This window comes from Lissotriton vulgaris, chromosome 7 (assembly GCF_964263255.1).
Source record: "Lissotriton vulgaris chromosome 7, aLisVul1.2, whole genome shotgun sequence".
NCBI lineage: Eukaryota > Metazoa > Chordata > Amphibia > Caudata > Salamandridae > Lissotriton > Lissotriton vulgaris.
Genome location: NC_141695.1, coordinates 436,411,649 through 436,426,238, shown reverse-complemented (window position 1 = coordinate 436,426,238; position 14,590 = coordinate 436,411,649). Strand labels below are relative to the sequence as shown.

Genomic DNA, 14,590 nt, shown 5'->3' with positions numbered 1-14,590 from the left:
GTCTTAAACATTGTCACAGTTTTCTGTCTGAGCATAGATTCTACTTCACTTCTACTGCAAAACCATTTTCTCTTACTATATTATCAGGGCCATTACTCGTAAGTTCATAACAATCAAGAGAGCATATCTATACTACCAACGAAGGGCACAGCTAATACAAAACACTACTGTACCTATACAGACTCTTGACGGGTACAAAGGTGTGGAAGGAAGGTGCTTATGTATGTGTTTAACACAAATGCGACCTCAGGCCCTTGGTGCCATGGAGGTTACAAACTATGAATCTATAGATAGCATCATAAATGTTCTTCATCTTTGTTTTATTTCCATCCAGAAAGTAGACTAGTCTCTCAAATGCATAAGCTGAGAAAATTATACGAACAATTGATCATTCAAAACAAACTTGTGAGGGGAGGGTCCCAAGAGGAAAGTAATCTGTTGTAGGGAGACCTAGAATCTTGTGTGGGAGAGCAGTCAAAAACCAACCTTGCAGCGATGCTTTATTAAGGGTGTTGCCTTATTCATCGTACATTTTACGGTGCCAAATGCGCTCCCTGATTACAGGGAGTACTATTTATGAAAGTGGAGCAGGATCCAGAGTTGCAGACTACAAGGCTTGAACCCCTTCAAAAACGAATACTTAACTACTGAAAGGCCCAGGCGATCATGAAAATGGAGTCCAGATGCATAGGAGTGATAATCCTCCAGAATCTTTTAGGTAAACAATTTTCTGTAGTATTGCAGCCCCGAAAGGGGGTCCCTGGTTTTCCTCAGAACCAGGTCCCCTTTTATGTCTATCAGTTATTATTCATACAGCAATTGCTCTTTTAATATGCATTAAGTGCTGAATGTGCTTGTGTCTTTAAATTGAGTAGTTCCTATATCAGAGGGGGTAAATGCCCATGAACACTGAGAACACCCACACATTACAGATTCTGAAAAAATGAGGAATGTGTGACTACAAGGGTCCCTTTAAGTGTTCCTCTATGGGGCATTGATCCCCTCTGACATAAAAATTACAAGCAGGTGAAAAAAATCAAAAACATTTGAAAATGTTCGGTCAAATGCAAAACAAAAGTTACAATATGGAGGCACAGTTGTAATGATTCAATGTGTGCACCTCAGGTCTGACAGAAACCATGGTGACCGCAATATGAAAACTTCCCTATAAAACACTGTTAGAACTTGGATTTCTGGTTGGCTAAGGCTTGCGCCAAAGCCAGGCAGAAACCATCAATCTAGTCAGGGCAAGGGAGTCACACGCCAAGATAACCCCTGCTCACCCCCTTGGTAGCTTGGCACGAGCAGTTAGGCTTATCCCGGAGGCAATGTGTAAAGCATTTGCGCACGCACAAAGCAACAACATCCCAGGCACACCACAAAAGGAACTCAACACAAGGTTATATAAACATAGCCTTTGTATTCTCAAAACACATCAGATAGTAATCACACAATATACATTGTGCCAACTGGCACGGGCAATATTCATAAGGGATTTTTTACACAGGACACGGCCACTGTCAGGATCAACACTTAGTAGAAATTGGTACAAGTAAGTAAGTACATCCTGGGCCCAGAGTGGCAGAGTCAGCACAAGTTGTGACGAGCGAGACCGGAGTAGGCCTCCTTGACTCACTGGGACCCGATGAGGCACAATACCAAAACCACGTAAGGTCCCTAGCGGCCTATTAGGAGAAGGATTAATATATCACCTCCCTCACTTTTCCAAATAGGTAGCCAAAGCAACCTATTGGATTAAGCACTCATACGCCCTAGGTCTCTATACACCCTGCACTTCGGTCCTGATGAAAGCCCACTTGACCTAACCAGGCAGCCAAGGGCTGAAACATGTTGACCTCCAACAACTTTTAAACTAAGTGTGTGAGAGCCCTAATCACTCTCTATCACACGACTCTAATTTTATCATCTTGAATCCAGATCAAATAAAGAGTATCACTCTGGCTGTACGAGATTTTAACTTGGAGTTCACACCTTCACATCACTGATCACTACTGTTTTTAACCAAAGATAAACCTCCGGCTGGAGGATGCATAACCACTAAACCCTACGATTATGCAAACACGTGTTTATAGCAGCGGATAATCAAGATGTACTGCTCTAGTTACCAACCCTACACGTGCATGAGGGTTTTTTATTGGGACTAATCGGTTATCTACCTGCATACCTTGGTTATGCAGGACAAGTGATCCTTCCCTTTTTGATTTTGTGATATTGATACTAAGGAAGCTGAATGGATCACCTCTTCCTTCTCCCTCCACTTTTGATTCTCTGACAAGTAAAAATAGATCATAAACCCACAACCAGTAGCCAGTGGTAATCACTGTACTCCACCTAAACCTGTAACATAACTTTACAGTATGCACAGTCACATCAGGCGCAAATTACCTCCTACGCCAACCTCACCTGCATGAACACATTATGCAATCTCCCATTAGTCTAAACACATTAGACCCTACCTCCTAAGTATAACTCACATTTGGGGCGTAAATCACACCGTGAAGTATAATCTCACTAGCACAAACCTCCATTGGTAAAACAACCTCATAATCATAAACCACAGTTTTAGAGGTATCAGATACAGGGTGCGCAAAACAAACTATACACAATACATTTCCTTGCACCACATCACTTTAGCACATAATCACATTAGGGCCTTGCGCCCGTTACATCCACCAGCCCCCCTGGCCAACTGGCCATACAAGAAAGGGCTCAAATGCCCTGTGTCCAGAATGTCAGGGTGCGTTGCCAATGCAACGCCAGTCAGGGGTGCGCCATCTGCGCAAACCTAAACATTGCAGCTGGCACTAAGTGCTGCGCAGATGTGGAAGGCCTGGCACCTCTGTGCCACTTCTGGGATTCTCTCACGCATTGCTCCTCATGGTGGAGCCATCTGGCTCTGGAATCAACTGTGCCCAGGAGCACGCTGGCTCCTTCCATACTCTAATATGGCCCCAAACGTTGGCTCTCTAAATACACATTCCCCCTAGAACTGGGGCCCTCTGGGGCAAGAACACTGGCCCCTCTGGCCGTCGGGAACCCCCATTGGGGCCCTTTAGATAAATGGGGCCATCGCTGGAGCCCTCGGGCTCGGGAAAATAATGGGGTGGGGGAGCCACCGTGACACCTAAAACAAACATGCCCCCTCGTTGGGGCGGCCCTCTTGCCAGCGGGGCCGCCCAGGCTCCGACAATGCGCCTCAATATGGCTATCGACACTGGGACCCCCGCGGGGGCCATCTTCACGTTGGAGCGGCCCACTGGGCAACCGGGGCCGCTCTGACTCTGTGCCCCCACGGGCACCATCACATTCACTAGCTGCCGCCCCCACTGAGCCCTACTCACCGGCTGTCGGGCGGCTCTTCCTTCCCATCAGCGAGGGCCCTTCTCGCGGCGCGGGGCGTCCCTCTACTCATGGGAGCCTCGCACTGCCGATGGCTGCCTCTGCTGCCGGGTCTCTTCACCCAGGCCTCCTCAGACGGCATCTGTGCTTGTCTCGGCACGGCGGCAGCGGAAGGGGCTCTCTCGCTCCTGGGAGCCTCCCGGGGACCCGTTGCGCCACACTTCCTCCGGGCACAACTCCTCACTGCCGCAGGGCTCTCTCCGCTCATGTGAGCCCTGCCGAGCCACTATACTCCTCTCCCCGCATGGGGGATCCACGCGGCACAGCTGCCTCGGGACTTCCCTCAGGCCTCACGAGGCCACGCCCATGTCCCTACGAGGGTGCCTGACCTCCAGGTCGCATTGGCAGCGGCCCAGCAACGTTTTGCAAAGCAGCTCTGGCTGCGGTGGTGATTTTTCGGCGGCATGAACAGGGTGGCACCCGTATTTTTATAAATACGTTAAGGCACGATAAGGGCTAGGCTCCCTCCCAAGATCGGGCTATGAAGCAGGGTGGGCTCCTGCTAATTAAAGTACGCAAAATAGGCGGGATGGGCACCCGCGATGAGCCCAAGGAGGGGGGAATCCTCAAACAGGGGAAATCCCTCTCACACGCTGCAGCCCTGCGCTGCAGAGTTGAAATAAAGCACTCCCAGAGGGGGATAAAGCGCAGAAAGAGCCAGGGACATTTGAAAATAAAGGCCAGCACTCCCAAGGTGCTGAGGCAGCCCCAAAGTCTCTTCAGGGTCCTGGAAATACTCCAGCAAGGCAGAAGGGTCCCCCAGAAGTCCTCCAGGCATCCTGGGGCTGGGCAGGGCCCAGGGAGGCAAGCCTTCCCCTGGGCCCCAGCAGCAGCTCGCACCTGGTTGTTTCAAGTTAAGCACAAGAACATTTTCATGGGGTCACAGCCCCTCTTTTATACATCATTTCCTTTGTTTCCAAGGTGCAGGCAAGGGGCGAACCAGAGGTAACTGATTCTTGAGCACTTTGTTTTGCTCAGCCCCGCTGCCTATTCACAGGATGGGTCAAGGACATCAGACACACCACAGGGGTGGAGCCAGCATTGTGGATGGAAGGCCCAGCCCTAATCAGGTCCCAGGTGCACTCCTCCCTCCCATCAACATGCAGATCTCTCCATTCACAACCGGGAAAGAACCATCCTGATTCGTGGAGCCAGGCACACCAGCCAGTTCCAGCCAATCACAAGCCAGACAGTCAATTCACATTTACTACAGACATGCCAATTTCTAGAAGTGGCACTTTCACACTAGACACATTAAATCGGCGCACATCGCGAAGCATTTAATCTCACGAGTTCGCACATACCAAACTCACCCCTGCACTCCCCATACATGAGGAACTACCATGGACACACATATTCCCCATGCATTCCTATGGGAGGGCAGGCCAGTCATCACACATACACAGAGAGCGCAAGCACTTTACACCGGACCACAGTGAAAAATTGCACAGAGGCCTAAAATCACCAACACCAGGTTACAGAAACAGGCTAGGCAAATGCAAAATGTTTTGGGGTGAACCTACCAAAAGGGCCAAGTCCAACACAACTCCCTTCCAGCCAAAACGCAGGGTAGACCAATCACTCCCTTGATGGGCTTTCCTGCTTTGGGCGATAGAACACGGACGCGGGCCCGCACGGCCGGGACACCCTCCGGTTCTACGCCATTCTGAACACACATGGTTTCCTCTTAAACAAGAACTCTATGGCCCAACTAGGATACCCCACTGGTACTCTCAAGTTGTCCATGGCCAGGACCAGGCCCTAGGCCATCCAGATGTCACAGGTCCTAGCCAATCCACAGATTGGGGGGTAGTAACCCCTGGCACACAATAGCCATTCTCCACTCTCCTTATCAGAGTAGCTACAACTACCACTGATCCTTCAAACTAGGGTCCGCACCCTCAGGCTGACCAGAGGTCACGGGCAAGAATGTCCCACCCTACCTCTACTTCTAGGGTTTCACGCCCTCCCAGGGAAGCACACTCCAGAACACAACTCTCCCACCACTTCAGGACCTCTCTCCATCACTGGTCTACCGCCTAGAATCGACATTCACCCGATGCTACGGGGTCAGAGGCGAGGACTCCCTCCCTCTGCACCCCCTTCAAGAGTTCTGCACCCTCCCACTGTAGAGCAGGGTTCCTCTCCTTTAAGATGGGCCGCACCTGCTCTCAGGGTAGTACTACCATAGTCACAGGGACCCTAAGGATCCGGGCGAGGCATGCACCACCCCTTCTGGGAAACACATGTTGCCTCTACTTTCAGATGGGTCCTTCCTATGTTCACAGGGGTACCCCTAGAAGGCAACCCGGCCAGGACACTGGTTACAGATGCCCTGCCTTCCAGGTCAGGCTGCAACCCGAACCTGTCCTTCCCCCTCCTCGGGAACAGTGAACCAGGACTTAGCAGGGAGCACGCATGCCCCCCTTAAGGGTGACACATAACTAATGTGTTGTGTGACAGTATGCCTTTTTCAGAACTGAAGTGGTGTCACCATGGTCACTCACGGGTGACTCAGCCCTTCTGGCTGGCCCCTGACCCACTGGCTTTTGTTGTCCCCCCCCCCCCCTCAACAAGGACTTCTGCACCCTCCACTTAGGAGCGATACTGCCTAACACCAGGACCGCCGGAGTTCTGGTTACATAAACTCCCCGTCCGCTAGACACAGGAAGATGCTCCTCAAATGACCTTTAAGTACAGCCTAGGCCCCCGACCTGGCTCTCCCTTAGGGAACCCTCCAGGCCCTGATACAGGGTTTCGGACACATGGAGACACACAGTCCCTCCCACTCCTTCTCCTCAGAGACGGGACGTGGGCCCCTACAACCTTTCCCATTCTACTGGGACCTAGCTGGACTACACATGAACCTCTTCCTCCTCAGAGGACCAGAAGATACACACTTCAATCAATATGGAATCACTCCCCAATGCCTCTGCAAGATCTCTAGCACACCGCCAGAGGTCCACCTCCTGTGCAAGCTTCTTGTCAAACAAAGAACCCACACCTACTCCTCCAGGGCCTCTGAAGGACCTACCGCACATCACCAGAGGTACACCTCCTGTGCAAGCTTCTTATCAAACAAAGAACTCACACCAACTCCTCCAGTGCAACACACAACTCATCCACACACACCCCCTCCAGACTGGTGAGGCAGTTCCTCACTGCCCCTGACTCTCAACCTGTACCCCTCTTACTGAGCACCAGGCACCATACTCTGGGAACTGGGAATGGGACTTCACGCACTGGACACATTTTTGCTGCCACCACTGGATCCTACCATACTGGGGAATCCAGACACACACTACACTAAGGGGATAACCACCCTCCCGAGCTAGCCATTTCTCCTCCACACCCCCTCTCTACCCACACCTCTGGGGACAGGAACAGGGATTGGGCAGTGGACATCATCTGAAAATGACACTCTTGAGGAAAAACAAAATCAAAAACAATAATCCCCAACATGTGACTATCTAAAATGCAGAGTTTTGTAGTGAAGCCAGTTGTCGCTGTGGTACTGTGCAAACACACGTCCTAATCCTCACCGCTGATCACCAATGTTAGAACTGGGATTTCTGGTTGGCTAAGGCTTGCGCCAAAGCCAGGCAGAAACCATCAATCTAGTCAGGGCAAGGGAGTCACACGCCAAGATAACCCCTGCTCACCCCTTTGGTAGCTTGGCACGAGCAGTCAGGCTTATCCCAGAGGCAATTTGCGCATGCACACAGCAACAACATCCCAGGCACACCACAAAAAACTCCACGCATGGTTATATAAACATAGCCTTTGTATTCTCAAAACACATCAGATAGTAATCACACATGCATTGTGCCAACTGGCACGGGCAATATTCACAAGGGATTATTTACACAGGACAGGGCCACGTGGGCCACTGTCAGGATCAACACTTAGTAGAAATTGGTACAAGTAAAAATAGATCATAAACCTACAACCAGTAGCCAATGGTAATCACTGTACTCCACCTCAACCTGTAACATAACTTTACAGTATGCACAGTCATATCAGGCGCAAATTACCTCCTGCGCCAACCTCACCTGCATGAACACATTATGCAATCTCTCACTAGTCTTAACACATTAGACCCTACCTCTTAAGTATAACTCACATTAGGGGCGTAAATCACACAGTGAAGTACGATCTCACTAGCACAAACCTCCATAGGTAAAACAACCTCATAATCATAAACCACAGTTTTAGAGTTATCAGATACAGGGTGCGCAAAACATACTATACACAATACATTTCCTAGCAACACATCACTTTAGCACATAATCACAGTAGGGCCTTGCGCCCTATACATCCACCAGCCCCCCAGGCCAACTGGCCATACAAGAAAGGGCTCTCTGCCAATGCAGCGCCTGTCAGGGGTGCGCCATCTGCGCAAACTTAAACGTTGCAGCTGGCACTAAGTGCTGCACAGCTGTGGAAGGCCTGGTACCTCTGTGCCACTCACGCATTGCGCCTCATGGTGGAGCCAACTGGCTCTGGAACCAACTCTGCCCAGGAGCACACTGGCTCCTTCCATACTCCAATATGGCCCCAAATGTTGGCTCTGTAAATACACATTCCCCTAGAACTGGGGCCCTCAGGGGCAAGAACACAGGCCCCTCTGGCCCTCGGGAACCCCCACTGGGAGCCTTTGTATAAATGGGGCCATCGCTGGAGCCCTCTGGCTCGGGAAAATAATGGGGGCGGTGAAGCCACCGAGACTCCTAAAACAAACATGCCCCCTCGTTGAGGCGGCCCTCTCGCCAGCGGGGCCGCCCAGGCGCTGACAGTGCGCCTCAATATGGCCATCGACACTGGGACCCCCGCGGGGGCCCTCTTGGGAGCCATCTTCACATTGAAGCAGCCCACTGGGCAACTGGGGTCGCTCTGACTCTTTGTGCCCCCAAGGGCACCATCACATTCACGAGCTGCCACCCCCACTGAGCCCTACTCACCGGCTCTTCCTTCCCATCGGAGGCGGCCCTTCTTCTAACGGCGCGGGGCGTCCCTCTACTCCTGGGAGTCCTACAATGCTGATGGCTGCCTCTGCTGCAGGGTCTCTTTACCCAGGCCTCCTCAGACGGCATCTGTGCTTCTCTCGGCGCAGTGGCAGCGGGCGGGGCTCTCTCGCTCTTGGGAGCCTCAGGGGGACCCGCAGCACCGCGCTTCCTCCGGGTGCAACTCCTCACTACCGCAGGGCTCTCGCCGCACATGGAAGCCCTGCCAAGCCGCCATACTCATTCTCTCCCCGCACGGGGGATCCAGGCGGCACGGCTTCCTTGGGACTTCCCTCAGGCCTCATGAGGCCACGCCTATGTCCCTACGAGGGTGCCTGACTTCCGGGTTGCATTGGCAGCAGCTCGGCAACATTTTGCACAGCAGCTCGAGCTGCGGCAGTGATTCTTCGGCGGCGATTCTTCTGCGGCATAAACGGGGTGGCACCCGTATTATTAAAAATAAGTTTTCAAAAAGGCAAAATGGGGGGTAGGCTCCCTGCCAAAATCGGGCTATAAAGCTGGGTGGGCTCCTGCTAATTAAAGTACGCAAAATAGGCGGGGTGGACACCTGTAATGAGCCCAAGGAGGGAGGAATCCCCAGACAGGGGGAATCCCTCGCACATGCTGCAGCCCAGCACTGCAGGGTTAAAATAAAGCACTCCCAAAGGGGGATAATGCTCAGAAAGAGCCAGAGACATTTGAAAATAAAGGCCAGCACTCCCAAGGTGCTGGGGCAGCCCCAAAGTCTCTTCAGTGTCCTGGAAATACTCCAGCAAGGCAGAAGGGTCCCCCAGAAGTCCTCCAGGCATCCAGGGGCTGGGCAGGACCCAGGAAGGCAAGCCTTCTCCTTGGCCACAGCAGCAGCACGCCCCTGGTTGTTTCAAGTTAAGCACAAGAACATTTTCATGGGGTCACAGCCCCTCTTTTACACACCATTTCCTTTGTTTCCAAGGTGCAGGCAAGGGGCGAACCAGAGGCAACTGGTTCTTGAGCACTTTGTTTTGCTCAGCCCCTCTGCCTATTCACAGGATGGGTCATGGACATCAGACACAGCACAGGAGGTGGAGCTAGCCTTGTGGAGGGAAGGCCCAGCCCTATTCAGGTCCCAGGTGCACTCCTCCTGAGGTTCCGTGACGATTTGAACCCGTGTTTTCAATATTGTCGGAAATACATAATATTGATATCCGCGAACCGCAAATGACCCATTTAGCATATCCTGGTGTTTTCGCTACGCTACGAGCAAGAGCGCTCCTTTTAAAGACACATTTCTGATCTACCCACGGCATCCATCTTAGATCATGGCCGCCATTTTGTGTTTCTTGCCCTCACATACGCAATAGCCTCTAATCACTTCATTTCGATTAAAGACACGTAGCCTTAGCCGGAGATTCACCTCTTACATGACACGTGCACCTTAAACCAGATCACGCTGTAGCTGCATGACTCGACAAAGACTGTCTCCTCTGCCCGAGGCCAGTCCTGCCAAACTGGTTTTCGTGTCCATTGCCCTGATCACGATTAGGCGGCCGAAGCCGGTAGCCTTGCCCATTTACAACCCACAAACATCCCTTATCCTGCTTTTCTATCTTCTGCACCTGGCTCTGCTTCTTTCCTTCTGGGCCTTTATTAGGGGGAGGTAACGAAATTTACGATGAGGCGGTCCGGCTCTTGAATGAAAAGCTGACATGGGATTATGATGGAAAAGTGGGAACCCCTCGTTCGTAATGTTGTGACATCAGATATTGTCGACGATTCCTGTGTACGCCAAATATTTATTGTTCATGACACAAAGGTTTGGGAATGTACTAACATGTGAAGAATTCGCCTAAAGGCCAAAATTTAGTATATAAGGAGCAACCCTCTTTGTACAATTCGAACAGGCTCCTAGTTACTGCCCATGCGTAGTTTCTGTGACTTCTGTGTCCCTGCAGTAATAAACCTTTGGTCTTTGACGCCACCATCGAGAAGCCCGTGTTTCTGTTCATTTGTGCACCAAGGCAGGTGGAACTCTGGGGTCTTTGGGTGTTGTTCCCTGACACCTCTGGACGGAACCAAAAAGTCCAGAACTCCAATTGGCGCCCAAGTGGGGCGACGTCATTCGGTACCGGTCCAAAAGCCTGAAGAGTTCGAGAAGCTTCGTGTGAAGATTCCTGAGGGAGGCGCCCCACTTCATCGATCCCGGCATATCGCAAAAGTGGCCCGACGTTCTCTTCCACGAGGGTTCCCGTTCAGGACGGCTGCAGTGGGCCGTTGCCTTGACCGTCGCCCTGTCTTGGACCCGAGGTGCAGTCCTTAGTACAGCGAAACATGACGGGTTTCTCCTTGGTGACGTCTTCAGTGCCTCAGTTAAGTATTTAGTGATAGCTAGCTGGTTACTTTGTGAGGGTTGTTAAAATCCTTGATCGGTTCTTGGTTTGGTTTGGTTTTGTAAGATTATCACTGGTTGTTCTAGTTACGATAATCTATTTGGTCTAGTTTGGGTATCGATACATCAGTTCGTTTTGGTAGGCCTAAGTTCTTGGTTCGAGTGCACATATCTGTTCCGTGTTTTGTTTGTTTTGTGTTCCGGACTGAAAATGGTAAGTCGGAAAAACTGTATGTTGTCCTGTTTTAGTTGCAACAGTGACTCACGGTTGGAGGACTCATGTCTGGTTCCTCCGATTGGGACTCCCCTATATGACTTGTATTGTAAATTTGGTGTGGGTCCTATATCTTATAATGAGGTATGGGTCCGTTACACTAAAAAGGATGGTGTCCTTAGTTGGCCACTACATGGTAGTTTTGAATCCGAAATTCTCGACAATTTAGAAGCGAAATTGTTTAGGAAGAAAGCCCGGCCGGCAATGTTTGATTCTTTCCGTTACTGGCGAAAAGAATCCAAACAGAGAGAAATGAAAAGGTTAAAGAAAGAACAAAAAGAGCAAGAAGAGTTGACCCTAGAACAAGCAGCTAAGCAGTTGCAGGCTAACGAGTGTGAGAAAGCCATAGAGGTGGCCATCAGAGAACACAATTTAGCGATTGACAAGTGCTATCCTGCCTTGCCATCGAAAACAGCTAAGATACTGGAGGATTCCGAAAACGATCCTCTGTTATCTTATTTGTTACGGTCACCTCCACCGTATGCACAAGGTGCCACGGCTCCACCTTTACCGAATGTTCAATTGCCGGTTGCTGGACAACCTGGTGTTCCTGCTCCTGTCCCTCAGAATCAGGTCCCTGTACCTCCTATGGTCAATACAAATGTTCCTACGGCTCCTCCTCCTCCTCCTGGATTGCCGACTTCTATACCTGTATCTGTCTCGCTTACACCTACTGTTCCGCAAACTATCTTCCTTGATACTTCTACTAATCCGTTATCTGTTCCTACCTCTACTGTGTTCTCTGCATCTGCGAGTGTGTTGACTCCACTTTCTGTTCGTCGGAGAATCACTGATTCTGTGTCTAACATGCTGTCTCCTTTCTATAAAACACTAATTAAGACTCCTACTTCCGACTCTGTTCAGAGACGTAGTCAGCTTCCGAGTACTGAGGAACGGGGAATCTTAGATTCCACGGCTCTCAGATGGATTTCGAAGAGTAGGAGATATAGTACGAGAGATGTGCTAGATACGTTTATGCAGTGGAAAGAGCCAACGCAACGGTATGTCTTTGACGAGATGTGCTCGTTGTTACGTGAGGAGATAGAAGAAGATGATGTTGAATCAAATCTAGAAGATTTGATTAAGGTTCAGAAAGAGTTTGCTGCAGGAATGATAGTGGGTGATAATATAGAAGAAGCGATGGAACTGATTTTAAGTTATAGGAATGATCCATCACTTCGTTCACCAAGAGATTTAGAGAAAGGCAAGACGAAGCTAAGTCGCCAATATCCAATGAGGGAGGTTCCTCCAATTTGGCGCGAAGCTGTGCAAGCTGATCATAATAATGGTATTGTAGCCGCTCCAGCGCAATTCCAGAGAGTGTGGATACACATTCCGTGGAAGCGAGCTGAAGTGTTAGCAGTGAAGCAGGCCTTGCCAGATCCACGTAAGAATCCTGCTGGATACTATAAGGAATTAACACAGACAGTTGAGGCTTGTATAATGAACTTAGCAGACATCGATATGTTATTTGGCAACGTAGTTCCGCAACCAGTGTGGGCTAAGATTCGTAGAGAGGATCATCAAGTTGCCTTAGGTGGTGACTGGGCAGCTATCACTGCAGCGGATGGTCAGCAAGTAGGTGGTGCAAAACCCGAACCTCTAATTGCTAATCTTCCAGGTAGAATAATTGATCTAATGAAGACTCTGATGCCCGCATTGCGTGTTAATTGGGACAAGTTATCAGCATGCAGGCAGAAGAAAGACGAAAGTGTCTCCGACTTCTTCACGAGGTTTGAAGAGACTTTTGTAGATCATAGTGGTCAGGACATGAGTACAGAAGGAGGGCAAAGACTGTTTGTCGATAAATTTGTGCATAATTTGTTACCTGAATTATGCAATAAACTGAAGGATTCAGAGAGTGCGTGGGCTGTGTCCACAACCGCGCAAATACTTGCGACTGCACAGTACTACGAAAACAGGGATAAAGAGGAAAAGGAGAAATCAGAGAAGAAAACAAAGGATTTAAAGACTAAAGTTCTTTTACAGCAGGCGTATCCGCCTCGCACGAATCGGACTAATATGCAACAGGGTTCGTATCAAAGAACAGACTATAGTACATCGAGGCCTCAATATCAGTGGAACCAATGTGCGTACTGTAAGAAAGAGGGTCACTACAAAAATGAATGTCCGATCTTAGCGCAAAATAATGCAGCAGCAGCTCAGAGAGGTCGTGGTGGTTTTGTGCAAAATTCTAGAGGTCGAGGGCGAGGTGCTATGCCTCCACAAACGAATGATCGTCCTTCCAATCACTTTGATCAACGAAATGGACAGTCTACTCAGCAAAATAGATCTCAACAATATCTTGTTGAAGACTATTGTGAAGTGGATGAGGGATTTCAGCAAAATGGGTACTAGGACAGCCATAGACAAAGAGAGGGAGTAGTATCAGTTCCAGTGGATCAGAGTGGGCCTTAAGTCGCAGTAGCAACATCAGGTGTAGTCGAACCGTTTCTGTTGGATACTGGTGCGGCAAAAAGTTCTATCATTCATGCGAAACTCCCTGGCGCACCTTTGTCTGGCTCAACAAATGTTTCTGTAGGTTTTTCAGGCGCCCCTGTTTACAACCCGATATCTGGTCCTTTGTCTATTTCTGTTGGGCCATGTCACTTGAAAGCACCTCTGATTTTGACGACAGGTTGTAATGAAAATCTGCTTGGTTTAGATTTGTTAAAACGACTATATGCGACATTGTACTGTTCTCCGGAAGGGGTACAGCTTACGTTGGGTAAAAATATCACTTCTCCGATGTACTTGTCAATGGATGCACTCCCGCCAGAGCTACGCTCACTCCCTGATTCTCTTTGGGCGACTGGTCCTAATGATGTAGGCCTTTTAGAAATACCACCATATGTAGTAACTTTAAAAGCGAATGTAAAATTTCCAAGAATTCCTCAATATAAAATATCTAGTGAAGGTGAGCGTGCACTTTTATTGATTGTGCAAGATTTGATTAAGAAAGGTGTGGTTGAAGAAACAAGAGGAAATGTCTGTAACAGTCCTGTACTACCGATTTTGAAACGAACTGATCCTACAAAGCCTCCAGTTTATAGGTTTGTTATCGACCTTAGAGAGGTTAATAAGATTGTAGTCCCGCAGTTTCCTGTAGTCCCAGACATTACTGCCTTGTTAACACTAATTCCTGCTACAGCTACTTGGTTCTCAGTCATCGACTTGAAGAATGCCTTTTTCAGCATTCCAATAGCCGAGGAAAGCAGAGATATTTTCGGCTTCTGTCTAGGAGGTCGCAGTTTCAGATTTAAACGCGCTCCACAAGGTTATTGTGAGAGCCCATCTATTTACAGTCAAGCATTAAAAAGCCAGTTAGATTCCTTTGTTCTTCCTCCAGGTTCTGCTCTAGTACAGTATGTAGACGATCTTCTAGTGGCCGCCGATGACAAGGAAACTTGCAAAGCAGCTACGATTTCGTTATTACATCATTTGTCTAATTTGAATCACAAGGTGTCACCTTCCAAAATGCAATACTGCTGCCAAGAAGTGACCTACCTAGGTCATCTCTTGTCAAAG

At 49.4% G+C, this 14,590-nt stretch overlaps 1 protein-coding gene across 1 annotated transcript in view; it reads left to right on the top strand.

Moving 5' to 3' along the window:
• The window catches only part of LOC147701801 (sacsin-like), a 196,811-nt gene that overhangs the window by 140,824 nt on the left and 41,397 nt on the right, over nt 1–14,590 (top strand).